This window comes from Podarcis gaigeae (assembly GCF_964106915.1).
Source record: "Podarcis gaigeae genome assembly, chromosome: 7".
Classification (NCBI taxonomy): Eukaryota; Metazoa; Chordata; class Lepidosauria; order Squamata; family Lacertidae; genus Podarcis; species Podarcis gaigeae.
The window spans coordinates 31,550,069-31,561,907 of NC_139683.1; the positions used below are offsets into that span (position 1 = coordinate 31,550,069).

The following is an 11,839-nucleotide window of genomic DNA, read 5'->3' on the forward strand; positions in this document are numbered from 1 at the left end:
GTCCATAAGGGAGGCTAGGCTGGTCATCTTTCCACATATCTCTGCTAACTGGAGTCCTTCGCTGAGCTCTTTAGAGGGAAAAAGGACTCTTATAAAATGCATATTATTTAAACAGCCAAACACCTATGCCAGGTATTCCACCGCTTCCCCACCCCCTGGAATTTGTTACATTCAAAACTTAACACTGCCAAAAAGGGATTGCTGGAATACATTTAAAATCAATATTTAAGACACAGCTTGCAAGTATCCTCAAAAAGAGTTTATTTTCTTTGTTCTGCAGATTCCCAAGCTCCCCATCCTTCTTGAAAATAGATCACACTTGTGATTTTGACATCTTGTGCACATTGGTGGGTTTTTTTTTCCTTTTAAAAATATTACATGGAACAGGATATGTGTAGAATCCCTCTATAAACAATGATCATAAGATGCATTTGCATTTCAAAACTATAATAGTAGCACTTTTTCACTGCTGTTCAGAATAGTGTACAATTCAGTGAAAGTAAGCTATTAAATGTAGCATCGCTTTTTTCAAAATGTTACACATATTGTAACAATATTTAATTTGATTGCATAAGGGACAATTATTTCTATATGAACTGTGGTGGTAGTATTCTGACAAATACCATTATTATTGCAATACTATTTTGATAAAAAATAGAGGGGAGGATAAGCTGGAAACAAACCCACACTTAAAATAATATAGATTGCTTTGGGACACAAAAGGAAATATGTTCATCTGCAACCCTTGTCCTTATAATAGAGCAGATTTGATGCTGTGGTATTTATTTTCATATATAACCTTTACATTTTGTCTGTGCTGAATGAATCTGGGCCTTATTTTCATTTTCATGAAACACTAAGATTTGCCGCTTGGTATAGTATTCCCTCTATAATGCATCTTAGTTTAATTCACTCTTAGTGAAACAACAAGGCTCACTCTGGAGAGCTCCTTACAACATAATTTAGCTGGACCTTTTCTTAGTAAAGGTTTTCTGGTTTTCATTTTCACTTCATATTCTCAAATAAAAGATCCTTTGTTGTCTACCATTTGATTGGACTTAATGAAAAACACTCCATTTTAACCTAACAGTATTTCCCTTTGAATTTATTATATTTAAGGACACTGTCAAAAATCAAGCATTTAATCTCAGGTTTTTATACTTAAAATTATATTACTATCATATGGCTCAGCAAGGTGATGTAAAAAGGGCACTGAGGAGATTTAAAGCAAAAGTCGAGTAAAAAAACCCCAAACAAAACCTCACCTCATTTTAATATGAAACTAAATACTATGGCTAATGTGCAGATTGGGTATGGTAGTTGACTTTAAAGACTAACATGTGACAGGGTGCCAACAGCTGAATTGTGCAGTATTGACTAAACGAGGTTCACTGATTTGTATTGAGGCTAATATCTTCTTTAAACAATTCCGTGTAAATTGTGCGTATAAAGTCATTGGAAGCTGTTTCTCAGGACAGCATCTCCGGCTCAGTACCTGCTGGAGTGAGGAAGATAATCAATAGAGAGAAATAGAGCTGAGCATGAGACTAGGAAGCTTCAGAGCAGTTAGTGCTGATAAAAGTAGATGATGTCAATATTTGGGAATAACACAACTCTAGGATAACAGACAAAAGAGAAGTGCATATGTTGGAGAGTGTTCAAACAGGGGCAGAATTAATGCATAAGTGGCAGCTGTTGCCCCAGGCTGCAAAAGACATTATTTATTCCAGGTATTGTTAAATTCCTGCCGAAACACCAAGGCTCAGGATAGTATATTAAAAACTCTATCTCCACCAATAAGGAAGCAGGATGGAGCTTTTGTGTGTGTGTGTATATATATGTTTAGACTCTGCCTAAGCTATGAACCAGTTGCCAAAGTCAAAGCATCTCAAGATCTGAGTCTTGAACTAATAAAACAAAGAATCCCAGAAAACTGTTTTGTGAAATAAAAGTCCCCAGTTAACTTTCTTTTGGGGAAATGAACGTTTGCAAACTTGGGAGACACAAGGCAGAAGTTGACTCTATAACTTTCAGTGTTGATCCTTGGCTCTTGGCCCTTACCGTTTTTTCATGTAAATATTATTTCAAACAGACAAAATGGATTCTCCTGCAGAATCATAACACCATGAATTCTTTTAACCCTGGTCTCCTCGTTGGTACTGAAGTAATGGTATATTTCTACTAATTTAATAGTGGAAATCAGTTTTCCTCTTGCTGTCAGGTGATGAATTTTTGTTCTTCTGTGCTGATCTTTCTGTTGATGTATTATGACATAGTCTGTCAACATGAACAGATATGTGAAGGGGAGATTGGATGACTGAGATTTACAACCTGAATAAGGCTGCACTTGAATTTTAAACATGGATATCATGTTAGGATACAGAAAGTAGGAATGTACGCAGTAAAGAATGCTATTATTTTGATGTAATTTAGGCAAAAGCAAAACAGGTGGGCTATGACACGCTTCTAAAAGTAGAATGGATGAGGTAATCCCGAACCACAGGCATAAAAAGCTCTCCAATCTAAGTTAATAGCTACTTAAAATCAGGATTTGTGAAACACATCCATGTACAGAGAAAATTAAGTCATGCATATATGATGATGGTTAAGCATAGCTATTTACAAACAAATAATTTTATAATGTGAATCATTCTGTTGTCACATATGGTTTTATTATTTGGTGTTAGATCTGGATTACATCAAGTAGGTGATTACTGTGTCAGCTAGAAAGGTCAAGTTCCATGCCTTTTATTTTGAGCCACCATTAAGCCTTTTTATAAAGACACATGTGCCTGTACTCTGTCTGTGTATGCTTGTGTACGTGCATGATCTCTCCCCAACCCCCCTTGACAACACACACACACACACACACACACACACACACACACTTTCATTTCAGGTTAACCTGTCCTATACAGGAAGGCTGCATGAATAAAAAACACAGTATCTCAACAGCTCCTATTTTTGTAAGATGTACAATATGTGTTCTGAAAACAGTAATTATTTTTATTATGAATACCACTAAAAATGGAACGAAACATCAAACACTAAACCTAAAAGCATTCAAGAGAAAACAGTATTTGCACTGAAAAGCCATAAAACCTTTATAATCTTTCACAAATACAATTTTCTTCAGGTTACTGAAGGTTTTTCCTCTCTCTTTCTTTTCCACGTATACCAACTTTTCTTCTTAAATTACTGGGAAGTAAAAGATCCTTTCTTCCTGCACATCTGTAAAGAAGGCTTCATTTTAAATAAAGCCTGTATCTTTATTTGTAAGACAAAGTTAAACATTTTTTTAAGACCTACCCTTCAACTAATTTGTTAATCTTGTGCTACTTTTAGCATTTGTCACACATATAGACCAGGAAATTGGCTCCATCTCATTCTAGTTCTGTGTTGAATTAAAAACCTCTACTGAAAAGAAGAGCATGATGTGAAGAAAGAATAAATTTAGGCCTTTCTTTAGTAATGCACATATATTTCCATACATTTCACATCCTAAGGGAGCCCACAAATGCATTCAATAAATACAAAACTATAAACTATACATCCAAGAGAAGTGATTCCTCATATTCAAAATTCTTTATATGGGCACAGCTTTGAACAGATTAAAACTCGAAGAGAATCTACAGGAATATTTTGAAAGACCCAAAGCCCTATATCTTAGGGTTACCCATTTATAGGTATTATATGAAAGTGCTAGATGGCTTGGATCAAAAGAAATTAATGGGTGGAACCTTAAAACTGACAAAATGCTACTTATGTCTTGTCCAACTAGTCCTACCTTAAATTTCCAGGGGGGGGGGGACGACCATATAGATAACCATTTATGTGGAAGGTTGGCTATTTTCACCATCTATATATTAAGGTCAGCAAAAAGAGCAGTTTATGGGTAAAGGGCAATAATAAAGAGCTAGACTTTAAACATGATTAGTTGATGTCTATTAAAGTTCTGTTACAATGAAATATATACCTCAGGTGAAGAAAAATACCCACGTCTCCTAGGATGATAGTGTTGCTGGATGTGTATTTTACCATATTCAGAATATTTGTGATTTTTGACTTCATTCTGCGAAAACAGTGCAATGCAATAGATTTATGAGCGTTTGACGGAAACAAGGGTAGGAAAGATTATGGCATACTTGTTTAGAAAAACTGAATGGAAGATTTTTGATTTACACTGACATATATCTAGATGGAACTATAGTTTGCAAATTGCCTAGAGCACCCATCTTTTATTAAGTGTTTGATGGGTGGAGAAATATATATATGTATATTCTAAAACATTCTAGGAATGCCAGTGTTGCATATGCAGCTGTGATTATTATTTTTTAAAACAATTTTATAAATTCCCCCTTCATCACTAGGTTTCCATTGTGCAGTCCTATTTTTAATGCATTTTCCAGTCAACAAATTCTGCAGTTTGAATAATGTTGGAGATAAATGTTTACTGCATTCACAGTAAAAATTCCGCTTAGGTACTTTCTCTTTTGATCAAACTCACTGACACTTTATCGTATATTCTTCCAGTACAGGCTAACAAAAGAAAGATTAAATAACCTTGGACGCAATCTGCTGCACAGTGTTCCCATACCGGACCCACTAAAAAGATTCTGTGCAACTACCATGTGCAAGAACCTATTAATGCTTTTGCACAATATGCATGCAAGAACTTCATGCTGAAGTTCTTTCATTCCCCTTGAAGACTTTTAGTTTGTATGCTATCTGCTAAAGTCCCTAAATATCTGGCAAAAACACACAAACATTCATACTAGCTTAAGTAGAACTGTTACACCTAACTCTCCCCAGGAATGTTGTAAGACATGCAGCTGAAGGTTAACTCCTGACAAGTTTTGGGAGGATGCTAAACTATTTTTTTTACATCTGTCTCAAGCAAGGCCAATCTTTATTCTCCCTTTACACATAACTGGCCAAATGATACAATCCTTTAAACTACTGCAGAAGGAATTTAGGGTTGAGGTAAGTCAGTGCAATGAAACAATCATAACGCTTTCCAGTGTACTGGTATTGTTGTGCCAGCAACAGCAGCTATCACAAGTTTATCACAGGTGTAGCATGCAAAGGTGATGTATAGGCAGGACATATCTAGATGGAGATATTAGTTTGATGAGACTTAGGAACTTAGGAAGACTGATGTGGTGGTATTCTGAAGACATTTTGGCTAGTTTGCTATCAGCGATGTTGATGGAGTGCAGTGCTCTTAAAAGGTAGCTGTATTCTTTTATAATGGGACATAGCAATGGTGATACTCAAAGGACCTTTAGACGTAGGCCTATGTATGACATCAGGATGGCATATTGTTTTTAGAATTTGCAATTGTAAACTACAAATTATAGAAGGTATATTTCGTTAGGGCGCATGGCAGGGAACAGCAAAGCAAAAAATGTCACTCAAGAAAGTTATGCTTTCAGGTATCTAATTAGCATCAGATGATACCAGGTATTTTAATGTCAGCACCTGTTATACTCTATTTTATTTTCATAGATTTGTGATTAAAATGTTTTACAGATGCCCTGCAGAGGTTTCTATGTGTCTGTATATCGATACTTAGTCTAACTCAAGGCGATACAAATTGTTAAGCGACAAAAGGGACAATTGGTTGCTGAGAAAAATCATCAGACTGTAATTCAAAAACCAGATGAGGTAGAGTACTTGGATTAAATCAGATGTGCAGCCCTATTTCATCCTAAATGTGTTTATTTAGAAGTAACAGCACGTAGCCATCCATGTTTACTCAAAAATAAGTCTGACTGAGTTTAATGGGTCTTCCCTCTAAGTAAGGATTATAGTGTTACTTCTGAATCCAAGTGGGTCTTTACTTCTCATAAACTATGCCAAGAATTGTAGCTGCAGAGCATATTTATTTACTAGAATGTTATGTTCAACTAAAATTGATTTGAGTTACTTCCAAGTAAATGTGTTTAGCAATTGCTTCTGAAATCAGGTCCTTTAATTTTACAGGTCTAGTAGGCTATGCTGCACAACTATGATCCTATCACAGTTTATTCCAGAGTAATCCTATATAGGTATAACAACAACTGTGGAATAGGCGAGATTTAAGATTGTATACTGTCCAGCCCAATCCCAAACATATTTACTCAAAGGTAAGTGCACTGAGCTCAATGGGGCTTACTTCCCAAGTATGCACAGAATAATTCCCTTAGTGGGCAATATACTTAGGAAGTAAGCCCCATGGAAGACACACATCTTGTGTGTTTTCCCTTTTGAAAATAATGCTTTGACATTATAAATATATGGTGAATTTGCTCTTCTATCTTCCTGTATTGCAGGGTTTTCATCTACTTTTATTTATGAGTTACAGAGATCTTTTTTTTAAGTGATAGTCATCTGCATATGTTATGGCAAGAAACTCACATGGGTCTTTCCTAAATTATAAGCTTGACAGGGCATGGCAAAGAGTGTCATTCCAGAGGTTTGGAGAGTGCTTCACGCACTATAGGTGCCATCAGCTTTTTTTTTTTTTTTATAACTCTAATAAATAATTGGTGGTTGTTAGCGATAAGCAACTATCATTAGCACGACTTTTCTAGCAAGCCAACAAGCAATTAATCTCAACATCAGTCCTTCACATTCTCTAAGCCAAATCACAGTCTTTTAAAACAGCTTATATCTTCTGTTGTAGTAATACTTCTCTTTGGGATGATTTTGCGTTTTCCCCAGTTCAAATGGTACCAATGTTTAAATGACCAAAAAATGTAAATAATTTCTCTGGTTTGGTGGTAAGTTAGGAGCCACCTGACTCAAGCCTCTGAAACTGCAGGCACATAAAACAAATGTGGGGGTGGGGGTGGGAAATGAAACCAGAATCAACCCAACTGATGACCGAATATTTAACAAACTAAAATGAAAGTTGTATTGTTGCTTAGCTACACAAACACAGAGCGTGAGATTGTGATTCTGTCAGAACATTGCACCCGTCTTGCACAGGCTAGCAAAAGGACAGTTACAATGAAACAAACTCAAAAACAAAAGCCTCCAAAGGGGCAAGGATCATTTATTGTAAAACTGTCTAGCACCTGAACCTAAATACAACATGAAACCTAAGTGAGGAAGACAGTGTAGTGTAGTGCTTAGAGTCTTTGTCTCATGGTTCTACCACTTCTCAGTTGGGAATTTTGCTGGGTAACATTGAGCCAGTCATCCTCTCTCAGCCTAACCAGCCTCACAAGGGTTTTGTGAGACTAAAATGTGTTAGAAGAAAGAACCATACAAGCTACCCTGAGCTCCATGGAGGAAGGGTGGTATAAAACAACAAACAAACAAACAAACAAACAAACAAACAAACAAACAAACAAGATGAACTGGGTTTACACAAACACCTTAAGAAGTGTGCCCCAATTTTAATAGAAAAAATCATATCTGAAGCACTAAACGAAAATCCTGGATTGCTTAGAACTGTTGGGATTTACGGCCAATCACAACATGCAGCCTCGGAGGAGTGATTTGCTAACAAGAACTACATATTATTTTTCAAGAGAACAAGTTTAATGTTAGAAGTCTGCCATGCCCCCATACTCTAAGAAGGCCACTCTCTTTCTGGAACAAAACCATCAGGAGAATCATCATTCCAATTAATAGCCTGATCTGATTCTTTGCTAAGCATACAGCCGCCTGTATCCTAGCTCCTCAGCACTTGCTTAGGGACATCCCAGTCCATTGTTCTTCTACAATATTTAGCCCATTCTCTACTTCATCCAGCAGCATTGGGCAAAAGCCCATAAGCAGCATAAACTTCTTTGCCCAAGGTTCTTTTGGCAGTGGTGGAAGTTAGTTAACTTTAGACTCCAGACTGAACAATTAATCAGTCAGTCACTTTTTACATGTGTGTCCAGGCAATTTGCAAACATATAATAAAAACAGTGAAATGGGATGAAAAACAATACAAAAGGAATTACCTAAGGTAGACACCTTTTCATCCACTTGGAAAGGCTCATCGAAACAAAGATGTATTTAATTATTTCTGGAAAGTACAGATCATGGGCATCTGTTGTAGTTCAACAAAAATGGTGGGCCACAGATCACAGCCAGACCCAATGAAAGTTCTGCTCTGAGCTACTGTGGAACTTTATAGTCATTGCCAGGTTTGCTGTGGATGCTGGTGATGTGTTTATTTTGAGTGAACTACCCTGGAATCTTTGATGAAGGTGGTATAGATATGTTTTAAGTAAAACAAAATAAATGTGCATTACTTTGCTTACTTCCAAATGATGTAAGCCATCCCTGCTACGTTTGCCGTTCCTCTTGCTGATTTTGCTGAGTGAGGCCCCGGACCTCTGCCCCCAAAATTCTGCCCCAATGATGTCAATGCCATTAACAGTCATTATGGTGACATCTCCATAAGAAGTGTTGCTTGATTTGGAGGGAAAAGTCACTGGGAAAGAGGAGCAGCAGGACAGAGCTCTTAGCAGTAAGGCAGAACGAGAACAGAGAAAGCAAACTGTATTCATTTATTGAAAATATTTGTACTCCACCTTAAAGTTTATTAGAACATTATTAGTAAAACTGAAAACCATGAATTTCACTTAGAAATTTTTCATTGTCCTTCAGTAAAATATGGAAATGTTGACTGCAATCCTGTACATGAATTCTCAAAAGTTAGTTTCATTGAGTTCCACTTACTTAGGAACTCATGGCAAGCATGCATGGGAGTGCAGCCTTAATATTTCTCACTAACAAATGCAGGTTCCAGTCTTCATAAATTAAAATATAAATATGAATTTCCATTTTCAATAACATCATTGCAAAAGCTTAGTACAGAGACCCACTAGATAAACATTCACACAGTGAGCATAATGGGTAAATATTTATGCTTATAGAGGTTCTGACATCTATTGTCATTAGTGCATCCAAGAGCATCATAGCCATGTTCGACAGCCTGAGTAGCAAACATGGAGCTATTCAGATGTTGCTAGACTACAACTCCCACCATTAGCTGTGCTGGCTGGGACTGATGGGAGTTGGAGTTTAACAACATCTAGAAGAACACACATTGCCTACTAATGATGACTGAGGGAATGGGCTCACAGCACAACACCTTCTCCCAGGTCTGTGTAACTTATGCCAACTAAATAGTTTGGAAAGGACAGTAATATAGGGTTTTAAGCCCTTTAAAAGTTGGTGCGGAAGCAATGCAGAGCCTTTGGTATCACAGCAGCTACAATGAGGTATATGACTGATGTGTATAGCACATCAGGTAATTCATGTTTACAGTCTATGTCTGGGATTCTGAGACAGAACATTCAAACACAAGGGAGAACTGCATGCAGCCAGAGCTTCATTTTACTTTAACTTTCTCATATCTGAAGTAGGAAGCTACTTTTTAAACTGCTCATTGGGTTTCCTCATCAGACAGAACTGCAGAGGTGTAAACACAAACAAAGCTCCAACTCTAGACCTTGCTATGTTCTATGCACCCATGTCCCTTCTATGTATTCAGGAGAGTGTGAAGACATTATCTCTTGCATCTATCCTAAATTCTATTTATCTTAGTTGTTCTTTATTAAACCTAGCGGTTTTTTTTAATACAGAAAATTCAAATGGATGCTACATTAGTAAATCAGATTATTATTACTTTTAGGGCTTCCCCTATTGAGGACAGTTTAATATGAAGTAAAGATATCAATGGCCAACAGTGTGGCATAAAGAGGGTCACCTGATTAATGCAACTAAATGAAGCAACAGATGACAATACCTTGTGTATTGTGACACCAATGAAATATATCTGTGAGACCACTTTGGAGCAGTATGTTTAGAAAAAAAATATGTGAATTTTTCCTCTCTTTACGCTACCAAAACAACATCTGAAGATTACTTCTGAACTGATGTTTCTCCTGTTACTTGTGCATTGGTTTGTAACTGCAGTGTTTTTCTTTTCTCTATACAGGTATTAGAGAAGCATGGAGCGGCCAGAAAAATGTCCACAGCTCAAATATGGAGAAGTCTTATTGACAGCAGCTTGGAAACATTTTGGGACATATTGCAACAACTCTCACCCCCCAGCAGTGACTTAAGCTGCTAAACAACTAAAAGAAATTGTAATGGAAAATCATGAGGAGATATCAGGCATTGAAATAAAGAAGAACTGCTGTTATCTAAAACTTTTTGTTAGTTGATTTGATAATGTGTGCTTCTTGTAAAACCAAGCAAATATAATTCCATGTGCTACTTTTTGTTTTATGCTGCCATGATCTGCTTGTGAGCTTCCTCATAGCCATTTGCTCATAAGGACATTGCACATTTCCTCACAACTAGCACCACTGAACTCAATAGAATTTACTTCTGAGTAGACGTGTATAGGATCACACTTTTAGCCATCTTAGAGACTATGTGCAGAAAGGCAGGGCACATTTGATTAATAAAATAAAAAAAGATTTCACTAGCTTTGACCTACAGGTATCTATATCTATATATCTATATATCTATATATATATCTATATATATATCCATCACTTAGATAATGGGAGACTAGGAAAGTGTAATGATACCTTCTCTGGCTGCAGAACACTACTGGCATTGCTTTAAATGACTGTCTTTGCTTGTGCATTTACTCAGATTATGATAGGGCAGTTCATTGTGGGAACATAATACAAACTAGAACATAAAATTGTACTATTCTAAAGTGGAAGGAAACCACATAGGTTATGGTAATAAAGACTTTTTTTAAAAAAGAACTTGATGGAATTAGCTTTATGTTGCTTGAACTTTCTGTTATGGGTCAGATTCAGGAAGATAAATGAATCAGTAATGTGGCACAGTAATGTAACTATCTTGATTGTACAAGCAGCAGAGCAAGTGAGACAACACAGTATCTTTACTAGAAATCAGACATTTTACAGATATTTGAAACAGTGATAGGAAAGTTCTTGGTGTTCCAAACAATAATAACCTTATTTTAAAAAGATGGTATTACAAGTGCCAGCTAATCTTAGACTAGTAGGATGGAGAGTACTTTAAAGCAAAGGAGAGAGAGAGAGAGAGAGAAAAGTAGAGAATATGCTAATTGAACTGTTTGTCCATGCCTGAAGAATCAAATTACTTCCCCACCCCAGTGCCCTACCAACCTAACAGAAGGTAGCAAAACAAGTTGTAACAAAAACACTTTTAAGCAAGGAAACAGAGAAAGAAGTGTAAGATCAGCCAGGCTCCTAATACACACAATTATTTTTGCATGCTCTCCTCATGCGTAAAAGGGCTTAACCTGGACTTACACTACCAGTACCAAGGACCAGAAGCGTTTGGAGAGCAATGGAAGAGTTGGTCATGTGGATCAGCAACTGTACAATAAACAAGCCCTTGGGTGCACATGCATCTTCTTCTGCCTTGTTCCAGTTAAGGGAAGAGCCTGTAACCTAGACTCACACAATCAACTCCTGGCTGTCAGAAGATCGATGTATGGGCAATTCCTGTGAGTTGCATCTGTTGTCTAAATTTGTCTTTGTTGGCCCCTTTCTTCCTAGGATTCATCCACTTCCCGATAGTGGACTAGGAAACCCGGGACTTCTTAGAAATACAGCTTGCCTACCACTACTGAACTTCCTCCATGCCATGCAGTCATGGGGAGCTATTAGATGTGTTCCAAATTATACTTTCAGGTTGTGTGGGGCAAGGCTCAGTGCTGCAGGCCAGTGAAGGAGCCCATCTTTTGCCTGCAAAATGTCCTAAGTTGAGTCTATGGCATCTCTAAGTATGGTTAGGCAAGTCTCCTGATTGAAAACCTGATGAGCCATTGCCCGTTAGACTAGACAGCGCTGAACCACATGGACCAATCTCTAACTCAGTATAAGACAGCTGCCTA

General features: G+C 37.1%; 1 long non-coding RNA gene across 1 annotated transcript in view; it reads left to right on the forward strand.

Annotated features, from left to right (window-relative positions):
* The window catches only part of LOC310848712, a 34,171-nt gene extending 24,029 nt beyond the window's left edge, over positions 1-10,142 (forward strand). The window contains exon 2 of the long non-coding RNA XR_014566526.1: positions 9,929-10,142. This is a non-coding gene — a long non-coding RNA (uncharacterized lncRNA). The remainder of the gene's footprint in view (positions 1-9,928) is intronic.
* The last annotated feature ends 1,697 nt before the right edge of the window (positions 10,143-11,839 follow it).